At 33.1% G+C, this 13843-nt stretch overlaps 1 protein-coding gene across 6 annotated transcripts in view; it reads left to right on the top strand.

Moving 5' to 3' along the window:
- Positions 1–2121: 2121 nt before the first annotated feature.
- LOC127879812 (gamma-aminobutyric acid receptor subunit alpha-6-like) overlaps positions 2122–13843 on the top strand; it is a 56342-nt gene continuing 44620 nt past the window's right edge. For all 6 annotated transcript variants that reach the window (XM_052426863.1, XM_052426864.1, XM_052426865.1 and 3 more), the window contains exons 1-2: positions 2122–2384; positions 2915–3064. The gene's annotated coding sequence lies outside the window, so the exon portion shown is untranslated. The remainder of the gene's footprint in view (positions 2385–2914; positions 3065–13843) is intronic.

The raw sequence follows: 13843 nt of genomic DNA on the forward strand, positions 1-13843 counted from the left end.
TTAATCGTAAAGATGTCACAACCGTAAAATCAATGGCATTGATTGCATTGTTTGGCTTTAATTAGATGATTAGAAAAGCTATTTTTTTATAGAGAATATGATGTACGGCTAAAAAATCACAAAACACATTATAGAACATGTATATATATATATATATATATATATATATATATATATATATATATATATATATATATATATATATATATATATATATATATATATATATATATATATATATATATAGGTGCACAGTATAAGGATATAGATTTAATATGGTTAAAAATTGTCTCATGTGTATGCCTGTTATCTTCGCAGAGACCAAAGAGATGTCATTAGTAAAGAATAATTCGTCCAACTTCTTGCATTGTTTATACTGTATCGATGCACTACTTAATGCAGAATTTCTTATCGTGATCGCTATAACTCTGATTATGTGTCTTCAGCCTGACAAAAATGTCCCATATCTTTTGATCTCTTAAATGTTTTGTACGCCGCTACTTCACTTGAAGCGCCTTTATGTTCTGTATCTATAGATATATGATCAATTATTAACAATAATGTGAATCAAGCCACTAAATCTGGCGCAACACCTTGTAATTTATTTGCGTGTGATGCATCTAGGAAATGTGCAGAAAAAGACATTCGCTATCATGGATCTTATTGATATAACTCTTTATCCTTCATCAACACTTAGCACGATGTGATCAACGCCGTATAATTTTTTTAAAGATATTTCATGGTTCAATTTTGTCAATTCATCAAACTGTGAACAAGCCCTTTCCCTTCTTTCATGTAATAATTGGATTGTCGCCTACTCAGATTCTCTCATTTACGTTACAGCCGAAGCTTAAAGTAAAGGACACTGTTGCCCATGAAGATGAAACCAATGGAACCAATGGCTATTACAACAAGGGCTATGACTCCAACGGCAAAGTAGTATTTGAACTATAAATAGCAAAAGCTATAAATGAACTATAAATAGTAATAGTTACATTTTAGCTATTGAGAGAAACACTAGGCTGGTATTTGTGTCGATACAAAGAAGAATATACGTGATGCATCATGTTTTCTCCAATAACGGTTTAAGTGTGTTTCAAACGGTGGATCTAGAAATCAAAAGACATGGTTGAGCACTGTATAACAAGTGTATTGTGTCTAATAGTTCAAACTGGTTGTCCGGATTTTCAGGTCAATTGTAGAATGTATTTGTAGACTAAACGAATTCATGTTAACTACAACAGTTTGTTTAAACTGTATTGTGATATGTGTGACCGCCTGTGTGTCAATAATTTATAGCCTTTTTTTTAAATTTGTTAAAAAAAGTTAAGTGACGGTTTGATAGTTTAAAGTATGGGCAACAATGTGCCTCATGGCAATGTTGCTGAAATTCTAAAAAAAAATAAGGATTTTTAATAACCTCGATAATCACTCGATGCATTTAATGTGTTGTTTATTTATTTTCATATTAATGATTCATTATTGATGGCAGTTCTATGAGGGCACAGCAATTTTATTTCACTATAAGGGTAGTGGCAAATATCGACCTCGTTCAATGACGTTCACACTTTGAAACTTTGATTTATTTCGAGTTTGTTTTAATAAAATTTAAGCTTCATAAAGTAAGATTTAGTAAGGATAACGTTTTAAAATACCTTATGCAAAACTGTAGTTGCTATTTTTTTACAATTTAGTATTTACTGACACATAACTATTGCGAATAATGATATCACGTAATTACACTTGATTTGAATTGTATATAATATATATATATATATATATTTATAATATATTTACCCTATGAGTTTCAATAAATTAATATGAAAAGTGTCCGGCATACGAACTAAGTTACTAAATTATTGTGATAGATATAAAGTTTGCTTTACTCTGTACAATATATTCGCACAAAATTGAAATATTTAACATAAGGTGAAACCTCTATAATTTTAGTTACTTTGCAATAGTGGGTGTGTACTTCAAATACACAGTTCTTTATATCCAAAGTCCATGCATTTGGCAGCCATTTACAAAGTCAAAAATAACTGATACATTTGATTTTTGGTCTGCCGTTTTATTTTAAGATGTAAAATGAAATACTTATTTATATGCATGTTTATTGCAGTGTTAAAGCGTAATTTTTATCCTCAACGTTCTGTGTGAATATTTAAAGTTCCACAGAAAAGAACCGAATTAATATGGTTGTTGTTTTAAAGATATATACATTGTAACATAGGCTGCCAAACAAGGAGCTTTAGTGGTTGCCGCCATAGACTTTGGGACAACCTACTCTGGTTGGGCGTTTTCATTCAAACATGAATACAAAAGGGATCCGCTCAAAGTTTCTGCAAAACTATGGAGTGGAGGCCAGCTAACTTCTCAAAAAGGTAAACGTTAACGTGTGTATATTTTTATCAATTTAAATCTTGGTTCTTTTTAGTTCTTTATACAATATGATATTTACAATAAGTACTTAAAGGATAGTTTCAGATTATCTGAGTTATTTCAAGTTATTTGATGTATTATTTCTAATATTGTTACTAATATGTATTGATTCTTTGTATTGATTGCTCAAATGCAGCGATCGCAATGTTTGTCGAATGTCCGAAACAGGCAATGACTTACTTTACTTTGCTAACGTACTTTTGGTTGATGAAGAAAATTTCGTTGCTAGGCTTGTCTAGCGATGTTTTTAAATATATACATGTATTTATCAATCTGATACTTTCTCTTATTAATTTTGAAATATACGCAATTATTGTACTCCAATATCAGGTAGTGTTTTGGGTTTGGTATGTAATTTGAATAAAGCATTAACTGACGATTTTAGAACATATTTATTAATTTGTTTTTGTTTTTCTTTCCGACGTATAGTATTAAGAAATAAAACTGAATGCAACACTATTTTGTCGTACAGGTCCAACATGTATTCTGATCAGACCAGACGGTGAAAGAGTTGAAGCGTTCGCGTTTGAGGCGGAAACTCGCTACAGCGATTTGAGCGTGGACAATGAACACAAGGAATGGTACTACTTCCGAAGATTCAAAATGGTCGCTATGGCAAAAGGTAAATCGTAAGAAGTAACATGTCAAAATATTGGTGTGAATCATTGGAGAAAGCTCTTGGTGCGATAACCAACTTTCAAAAGATTCCTGTAAGCTAAAAGATCCAGACACGGAGTAATGATTTACAAACGCATATCGAATTTGTAAAAAACGACTTCGAAAAAACAACGCTAAAATACAAATGACTTTATTTATTATGCAGTTCATGTAACCGTTTGTGTTCCATTTATTTTTAGTCCATTCGCAAAGACAATATGTTGGAAGACGAAAGTGGTCGAGAGCTTCCAGCGTTGACAGTGTTTTCATTGTCAATCAAGCAAGTTTTAACTGTCTAAATGATGTTTGATATACCTTATAGTAATCATACAGTATCGTTTCACCTGTATAACTATATTATATCCGTCTCCATTAATTGAAAACGTTTACAGTCCACTACATCAGCAAACATTCAGACTAACGTTTGTTCAAGATATGACTTGATCCAAATTTTAATGATATTGTCAAGAAAAACATTACTATCATGATTCGTCAAGATTAAATCTTAAATCTGGCTATTAAGTGTTTTTTTTACCAAGTTTAAAAAAAAAGAATTTTACCCCTATGACCTATGTTTACCTCACTTGAAATAAGATCAAACTGTCTAGATAGTGTCAATATAAATAGTCTGTACCATTTTAAGTAAGATTGACTTAACAATAATAATAATAATAATAATAAAATCTTTATTTAAAGAAGATAGACTTGTTAAGAAATACATCAGATGAAATTCCATAATATGCAATTTATATAATACATTTCTTATTTTCAACAAGGTCTTCTAACAAGATACAATTTACAACAAATACATCATATTTCATCTTGAGCAATAAGAACAAAACATAAAGAATCATATATGCATACATATATAATGATATATATTATAATTAAAAACAAATGACAGACATAAAACTACAATAACCATTTATGCAAGAACAGTATTTAAACATTAAACTAATGTTATTTACTAAAACAACATGAAGCATGTTCAGTTTATTTCATAAAGTGTGGAAGAAAGATAAGCTTTTAATTTTTTCTTAAATGTAATTAAATTGTTTGTTTGACGTATAGATTGGGGTAACGAATTCCAAATTGTTTTGCTAGAAAATTCAAACGATTGTTTGAAATAGTTTGTTTTGGGTATTCGCACTAGCTTTAAATCCCCCTTTTCGCAAGATCGCAAGTTATAGTGAATATTTTGTGAAGGTGTCAAAAGGTCACGTATGTATGTTGGGGTTTGATTGTGAAATGCTTTAAATACAATAACTGACATGAAATAGTGATTACGCTGTTCGAAAGTCAACCATTTTAGATCTTTAAATAGTGTTTTTGAATTAGTGTTGTACTTTTTATTTAAAATATGTGCACCACAACGCTTTTGTATTTTGACTATTCTATTAATTTCCGTTTTGGCCGCTGAACCCCAGGTAACGCATGCGTAGTCGGATATAGGTGAGATATAACCATTATAGAAGAGCTTACGCATTTCAAGGGTTAAATATGGTTTTATTCTTTGCAAAAGAAACATTCGTGATGACATTTTTGAACAAACGCTGTTAATGTGTAGTTTCCAAGATAGAGTATTGTCAATATAAAGGCCAAGAAGTTTTTGACAATTTACTGTTTTGATCACCGTATCTGAAATTTTAAGTTTTAGATCTGTCATGTTTTGAGCTTTACGTTTTGACCCTAATACCATACAAGTAGTTTTTAGTGGATTAATAATCATGTTATTAGTTTGGCACCAATCATTTACAATTGAAAGATTTGTTTGTAGCTTATTTTGAAGTGTTTGAATATTTGTTCCCACAGTGTGCAATGTTGTATCATCAGCATACATTGCAGAATCACATGTAAGATCTAGCGAAAGATCATTAACGTAAATAAGAAATAGAAGAGGTCCTAAAATAGATCCTTGGGGAACACCAGCAATGATGCTTTTACAAGTAGAGGTAGTGTTTTCTGCTTTGATAAACTGAAATCGATTGCGGAGATATGAAGAAAATAGGTCGCATGACCTATCATTAAAATGATAAAGTTTTAATTTGTGTAAAAGAACCCTATGGTCCACAAGATCAAATGCTTTTTTAAAATCCAAGAAAATTGTACCTACCAGATTTCCATTATCAATTTGTTTAAGCCATGAATCAACTATATTAATCAATGCTGTTTGACAAGAATGATATTTGCGAAAACCCGACTGGGTTTTGTTTAATAGACTTGTAGATTCTAGATATATATGCAATTGTTTAGCTATATGCTTTTCAAATATTTTAGATATAGTAGGTAAAAGTGATATTGGTCTATAATTATTGGGATCTTCTACCGATCCACCCTTATATAAAGGTATTACGTTTGCAATTTTAATCATGTCGGGAAAAGTTCCATGTGATATACAGTTATTTATAAGAGCAGTGATTGGTTGTATAATGAAATCTTTGCAAAGTTTAATAATGCTGGGTCCTATACCATCAGCCCCAGCAGATTTGTTTGAATGAAGTTGATTAATTAAAGTACTAACTTCTGATGTGGTAATAAACTGAACAGAGAAATGCTTAGACTCTAGCTTAGCATCTAGATATGTTTTTAGTGAGTGGAAATCGTGTTCAGCAAATTTAGTCTTTTTAATAAGTTTCGAGATGTCAACAAAGTGATCATTAAGTGCATTAGCTACATTTGTTTTACCAGATATTATCCGATCATCCTTCCTTATTACATTTGGCAAAATAGAGGATTCTGTGTGTTCATTTGATGCTAATTTAATAGTTTTCCAGAGCGATTTCGCACTTGTTTTGTTTTGTACCGCATTCGAAAAATATTCTTTTTTAGCCATTTTGATTGCACTGTTACATTTATTACGCCACAACTTATATTGTGGCCAATTAGATTCACGTTTATATTTATCCCTTAAAGACCTTGCTTGTTTTACGTTTTCGTTGTACCAACCAGGTTGTTGTAATCTCTTCACTTTTTTATATTTGATAGGGGCATTCTTATTAAGGACTGAGTTTAATATGTTATAAAAAACTTCAAATGCCTCATTAGCATCCTCTATTGTTTCAACCATATCAAAATTAGCATTTGCTAAGTCATTTTGAAAATTGATTTCATTAAATTTGTTAAAACATCTGTACTTAATAATTTTATGATCATCTGTTTTAACAATTTTACCTTTGACGCTTAATGTAAAAACTACTGGGTAATGGTCACTTATGCCTATTTTTGGTATGATTACCTCAGAAATGTTGTCATATTTTGAATACAAATGGTCTAATATTGATGATGAACGTTCCGTAACCCTTGTTGGAAAAGACACGTGTTGTTTTAAATTAAAATCAGTGATAAGTTTTTCCCATTTCTTATTGTTAAATATGTTTTGGCTTAAACAGTGAAAATTAAAATCCCCGGTTGAATACATATTACAATCTTCCATGTCTGCCTTATTTATCTGTAATTCAAATGAGTCAATCCAAGATTGAGGGCTATTTGGTGGGCGATAAACAAAGTTAATTAGATATGGTTTGTACTTTTCAATGTTGATTTGTAGCCAAATAGATTCAATATCGTCACTTTCTAAATCATGTCTACGTACAAAAGAGATGCTATCTTTTATATAAACTATTATACCGCCTCCAGCAGAAATAGCCCTATCACGTCTTACAATGCTGTAACCGGATATGGATATTGTATTAATCTCCGTTTTATCATTTAAAAATGTTTCACAAAAGCCTACTATATCTTAAGAACTATTTTCGTGTAAGTAAACACGAATTTCATCCAATTTAGGCAATAAATGTTGGATATTCAAATGCATAATATGCAAACCTTTATATGTAAATGGAATATAATAATCATTATTTATGTTACATTTTAAAGTAGATTGTATGTGAGATTCCATAAGAACGTTACTATCCAGGGATGATATATCGGTGTCTAAGTTATTTATTGTGCTACATTTAACATTATTCAATCTTAAGCAATGTGGTTTATGTTGATTTGTATCATCATTAGCAATAATTAAACTACACTTACATTTGTGCGAGTCACATTGGTTACATACCGACGAAAGAATGTCAAATTTATTTGTGCTATATAACGATGTAGTACGTCTGTCATCAGTAACCTATTGTCTTTTGGGTAGTCTGCAGTCACGTGTAACATGATTTTGACGTCCACAGTTCGTGCAGTGTCGACTGTTTTCATGATTGACGTGTCGACGAACGTACCGGAAGTCACGATTTTCATTATGACAATCCTGATATTCACTCCGGGTGTCCAGGTGTGCGTTCCTTAGATCATGCTGCCTGAAGAAGTTATGGTGCCCATTACGGAAGTCATGATGCCCTTTCCGGAAGTCATGATAACCGTTCCGGAAGTCACGATGCCCGTTCCTAAAGCCATGAAGCCCGTATTGGAAGTTCGGTTTAGCGCTCCGGTATTCACGATGCCCGTTTTTGAAGTCACCGTTAGAAGTTCGCCTCCGCTGATTTTGATCAAGTTGACGATGTTGTTGTTGTTGCTGCTGCATTCTTTTCTTAGTTATATGCACTACTTCATTGATTGCTGCCACAAGTGAACTTGATCCATAATTACTTGGGTGAATTCCATCAGGTCTGAATAGTCGATTCGCCAATTGTCCGTTTCCGTACACAAAACAATTATAACAATCGATCAGCTTTACCGGAAGTTCACTTGATACATCTTCTAGCATTGAGTTGAAATCGCGTACATCAACATCACGTCGAGGACTTATTTTACAAATAAATATTTCACAATTTGTTTGATCTTGAATGCATTGCGAAGTCTGCAAGATTACATCTTTGATTATTGAAATTTGCTGGCCATTCGAGACATCATTCCCACCAGCAAATATTATTATTTTTGATAAGTCAGAGATATTCATTTTTCGCAGCTTTTCACAGATATCCAGCATTGTTTTCCCTGGCAAAGTGCATATGTCCACAGATTCGCATAATCCTCGCTTATTTATGCCTCTCAAAATTGAATCTCCAATCAGTAACGTCTTCGACGTTTGTGGCGTAATGTTCGATCTATGCTCGCCTTTATTGGTTTCTTCTTCAAAATGCACAGTACTTTCTTGTATATCGGAGATCGCTTGTGGGCTAGGCTCAAGTGTCATTTGTTCGGTTTCTAGTAATGTGTCATTTTCAACGGAATCATCGGACATCCGTTTACTTGTGGCTTCTACAGAGCCATTCCTATAACCTTTGGAAAGAACACTTGGTAGGGAGTTTGCCTTAAGTATATCTCCGAGCGATTGAAATTTTTTCTGTACAGATATATTTAATTGGTCTAGTGTTTGCTTTAGGTATTGAACGTTTTCCTGTAAACAATCGCATTTGTCGTCCGTACCTCGGGAATTCGTTGTACTAATTACTTTTACACTATGGATAATGTCTTTCAACTCATTGAATCCGCGATTGGTGTTTAAGCTGTGCTCACATACATCTTTGCGCATATCACTTACAGACTTTTGAATGGTTTGAATCAAACAAAAAAGTGTTTCAAAATCAAATTCAATCCCAGTGCTCTCCGTTTGAGTACTTGCGTCAATTTTCACGTGTTGAACTTTTAACACCGATTCAAAATGTTCAGGCTGCTTGGTATTTACCATGAAATTGAAATCATTTATTTCCGGTCTCAAACAACATACATCTTTTTTCTTCAGTTTGTTTATTTGTCAACACTAGCATGCATTCCTGAAGAATTTCTTGAAATTTTGCGTTCACTTCATCGACGGTCAGGTTTTCTGATATTAATTTATTTGAAGTGAGTTGTATGATTTCTAATAAGTCACTTTCCGCAAACTGATTCACCATTTTCCCATTAACCAGACACGAACATTTTGTGTGATACAAGTTAATTGTATACACACCATTTCTTCCGGATGATAGCCTGTATTTAGTTTCCACTAAACTACCAATATTATCATACACTGGTGTTTTTTGACATTTAAATTTCAAAGTTTCAGACTGGTAAAACTCATCAGCACAGCATTTGAAAAGTTCATACATACCAGTACTAAATTCGATTTTCAGCCCACCACCAGTCACCTTGACAATCGCGTGGTCCCTTGTGGTCGCATAGAGTTTCTTTTTCATTGCATTTTCACTATTTAACTCGTAGTCTCTTGTTTCCATCGGTCCACTTGTTGTTTCAAGTCCGGATTTTTTTGTAGCGATCAACGCGCAATTCTGTATCCGTTCTGCCATGTTCAATTGGTATCAAAATGACCGCTGTCAAATACTCTATTATTTACATTAAATTTCACATTGATATCATTGTTATTTTCTGTAAAATCTTAGATAAAGCGCATAATTTAACGGAGCTTTTAAAAACTTGTTATGCCGGAAGTAACGTCATGACGTCATCGAAATATGGTTCCTTAAATGGTTAAAACATGTTTCTAATTTTGTAAATGGTATATTTCTTAAATTTTACATGGTAAATTAGTTTTTTTACCATTCTTTACCCAAATATGAACTAGGTATATTATAGACATTTTTAGGTTTAAGATTTATGCTCAAGTATTTTTCGGGTAATCAAAATATAACATACAAATGCAATGATTTTGTCTGTATTACCACTAGATTAATGAAGAATGACTTATGCAAACTATCTGAAAGACAAGTATCAGGATTGAAAGCAGACGACATTCACTGGGTTTTGACTGTGCCTGTTATCTGGAATGATTCAGCAAAACATTTTGAGACTTGCCTCTGAACAGGTATGCTGTAGACATCTAGATATAAAATTACGATACGTCCACATCTGGATAGTTTTACTCAATGACATGTATATTACGATAAGAAAAAGCTTATTCAACAAAATACAAGATTTTACAATAACATACGTTGATTACAATGCTTTCCGTTAAGTTCATGCATAAGTTTCATTCCTTCTACAATACCGTTGATTATTTGTGTATTTTAGACGTAAACCAAGCTTTACTAATATGTGTTTATCATTTAAGGCCGGGATTTCATCTGATAAACTTACCCTTGCATTAGAACCAGAGGCAGCCTCTCTTTACTGCAGACACTTGCCCGCGCAGAGAGAAGGGGAATCAAGTCTTTCGACTTTGCGAGTTGGAAAAAAATATATTGTGAATATTTTTGTGATTTTTTAAAATAAATTTGTTAAGCCTCTGACAAAATGATTTTGATTTTTTGGTAGACTGGTTCAAGTAAATAAATGTATCTGTATTTAACACTTACCTGGTAATCTATAAAGCGCATAACTGTCAACTGAGTTTTGCCTAAGTTTGAAAAAAAAAGTGGCTGAAAAACTCGACAAACATAAAATGACTTAATGAACATAATAACTATATAGTTATCATAACGCGCGTTTGTGTTTGCTGTTCACAAAAAATATATCAATTCTAAAACTACAGAAATGATGTGTTTAACACACTTTATTTTTCAAAGATTCTAACTTTTGAAATCGGTTTACAAATTTCAATTTCGCGGTTATACATAAAACAAATAAATCATTGCAGGGGGAACCATTGATATAACAGTGCATGAGGTTTGCGCAGGGGGAAACCTTAAAGAGGTCCACAAGGCTAGTGGCGGTGACTGGGGAGGAACAAAGGTGGATGAAGCGTTTTTGGACTTTCTTGGAGAGCTTACAGGTACTTGCAATATAAATTTACTTGATACTGGAAAAATTAAATGATTATTATATTTAAGATTGATTTTTAGGACATTGGTATTAACTCATATTATTTTATTGTGTGTTTATGCAGATAAATCAATTATGCAGAAATTCAAAGAAGAGAATATGGAACATTACATTGAACTTCTTCGTGACTTTGAAATCAAAACGAGAGCCGTAGATACCACAAATGGTGGTAAAATTACAATTAAAGTACCAGTATCCTTTCTTGAATGCGTGCAAGATACTACGGGACAGTCAATGAAGAACAAACTACAAACAGCAGGTTACGGAAAAAGGGTAAGCATTTTGTGATGCTGATCAAGCGTTATTTAAGACACACAATTTTTTTTTATCGGCAGCCTAAAATGACAATAGACTTAACATCGATTCTCGACTTGAATGCCATTTGAGTCCGTTGGCTGAATGACTTTGACATTTTTTCAGAAGGCACATCAACAGAGCGTTGTATGATCAATGCTAAAACTACAAATTTCAATTTTTGTATAAACCGTGTTGGTAATTTATTTTTATTAGACTATGAGACTATCAATGGTAATTGTTATGCATTAAAATATGCATCTCGTTTTCACTTGTGCTCGGAAGTTTGTAAAAACATTAATCAAAATAAAGAATGAAAATATGTTTATGTCACACTTTACCTTAGGTAAGATTAAACACGAATACGTATTTGTGTACAAGTTCTAGTAATGATAATTCTTAATATGCTTTGATTGTATTTGCTATGATACTTTTGTAATTTAAGATAACCATGGCTTCACTTGGATGCAGATATCATGTCTTCCTTCTTTACCACATCTTTATAAAAATTGTGGAGCATTTGTCTGATTTGCTTCAAAAAACCGGAATGTAAAAGCGTTGAAGACATACTGATGGTTGGAGGCTATTCGGAGTCTATGCTTCTCCATGACACCGTCAAACAGCAGTTTCCGCATGCTAAAATCCTCGTGCCACCAGAAGCAGGGCTTGCTGTTCTTAAGGGTGCAGTTATTTATGGCCATTGTCCGTCGGCGATTACAGAGCGTGTTTCAAAGTATACCTTCGGAATTAGTACAACAAGAATATTTGACGAAGAAATACATCCATGGTCTAAACGAAAGGTTTATTCCAATGGAGAAATTAGATGTGAAGATTTGTGGCCCGTTATTGTTACAGCTGGCGACAGGCTTGTCGTCGGTGAAGCACAGAACGAACAGTAATTTACCCCTGTTTTGCAGATCAGGAGTCGATGGGATTCCGATCTTTGTAACAAGTGACACAGATCCTGAATTTACAACTGATGTGGGTAGCAAACAGGTCGGCTCTGTCAATGTCCCACTTTCCGGAAGTGGCACTGATAGATCCGCAGGGGTTCAAATGATTTTTGGCGGAACCGAAATTACTGTTGAATGTGTTGAAAAAGCAACAGGTAAAATCACGCAGTTGAATATAGACTTTCTGATGTTATATTTCATAAGAAAATAACTGTTTAAAGGGTACTTTGATACCGCTTTGACCGTTTTGATATTTTCGATTTTGCGCCAGTATGAAACCCATATCCAAGAAAACCTATCTATCATTCTCGATGCTCATTCCATCCGTCCGTTCGTCATACCCTCCAGTCGTGCGACCTGTGCTCCGTGCATGCTTAATAGTTTATATTCAGATTTTTTATACTTTAAGCATCCCGTAAGGTTGAACATGCCCCTGTTGTCATTCCGCTCCTATCCTTTGTGAAGGGGTATTGAACTGTGATAAACAATTAAGTTTTATATAATGTGTCTTTGATGCGTGAGATCTTATGCTCGTACTATCCTGATTCGATAGAACTGTTATGTATTTTTATTTAGCGATGTGCGCATGTTGTCAACGATTTGTGCAGCGGTTATACGATTTGCATATTGACAACGAATTATCTCCATGTGATTATTCATAAGTCCATTTTAAGTTTTTTTCCTTACAACCTTTACCTCCCCATGGACAAAACTAATATCCCCTTCAGATATAGACAATTACAATTCATAACTTATTTACAGTATATATAGTTTCGACACCAAAGAAAGTAAAATGATTTGATCTACTTTCCTCAATGTAATAAAACAAGATGGTAAAGACGTTTGTAGAGACAAATTGAAACATTTTATATCAAACCATATACCATCTAGTACACTATGTGTCGGTTGGTATGATTTTATTCTAAATTATGATTTATACACGGGCCTTTATTTTTCCCAATAGCTGTTGCTATGGTCGGTTCCGAAAATTTACTGGTATTTTACAATTTAAGACAAAGAAGGATTTTGAAATAGCAACATATTGGTCCGAGTATTAACCTTTTCGCTAAAAGGTGGTGTATTAGGCGAATAGCCGACCATTAGGCAAGGATCGCACCTTGAATTCAAAGGTTTTGGCACAATAGTTCACCATTTTAAGTCGCGCCAAAAAGTATGGCTATCTTTAAGGTTATAGGCATGTATGACATTTGTTTTCATTTGCCATGTGTGTTAATAAAATCTGTCTGATTATTGTCTTGTCGTTCAGAAATGTTTAAAGAACTTGTTAGTTTGATTGGTTTCGCATCAAACATGTATAAAGAATAGTTTGTATTTTTTAACAGTTTCCCCTACAAATTGGAAGAGAAATGTCACACATACCGTCAAATAATATTTTTTTGTGTTCGATGTTTAATACAAACATATTTATAGGACGTACCTGTGCGATGTCGTTGTGTGTCTTTTGAAATATTATTGCAATTTGTGATGTGTTGATGATGAGAGTGTTAATGTATGTGTATCGGTTCGTCTTTTCGCCATTCCTATGTCTGTATAGCAACGATACGACATAAAATACAACGAGGTGAATACTACTTTTTAGTTTCGAATTTTTATTTTTTGTTGTCAAGTAATTTATGCATATAATCATTGTGAAATATGTATAAGAGAAAGTTAATCATATTATTTAATCCAATGTCCAATCGGGTATATACGATCTTACACACACATTAAACTTTCATCGATAAAAAACTGGAATACACTTTCCAAAGAAGTACCACATAATACACGAAGGT

This window comes from Dreissena polymorpha, chromosome 4 (assembly GCF_020536995.1).
Source record: "Dreissena polymorpha isolate Duluth1 chromosome 4, UMN_Dpol_1.0, whole genome shotgun sequence".
In the NCBI taxonomy this organism is placed as follows: Eukaryota; Metazoa; Mollusca; class Bivalvia; order Myida; family Dreissenidae; genus Dreissena; species Dreissena polymorpha.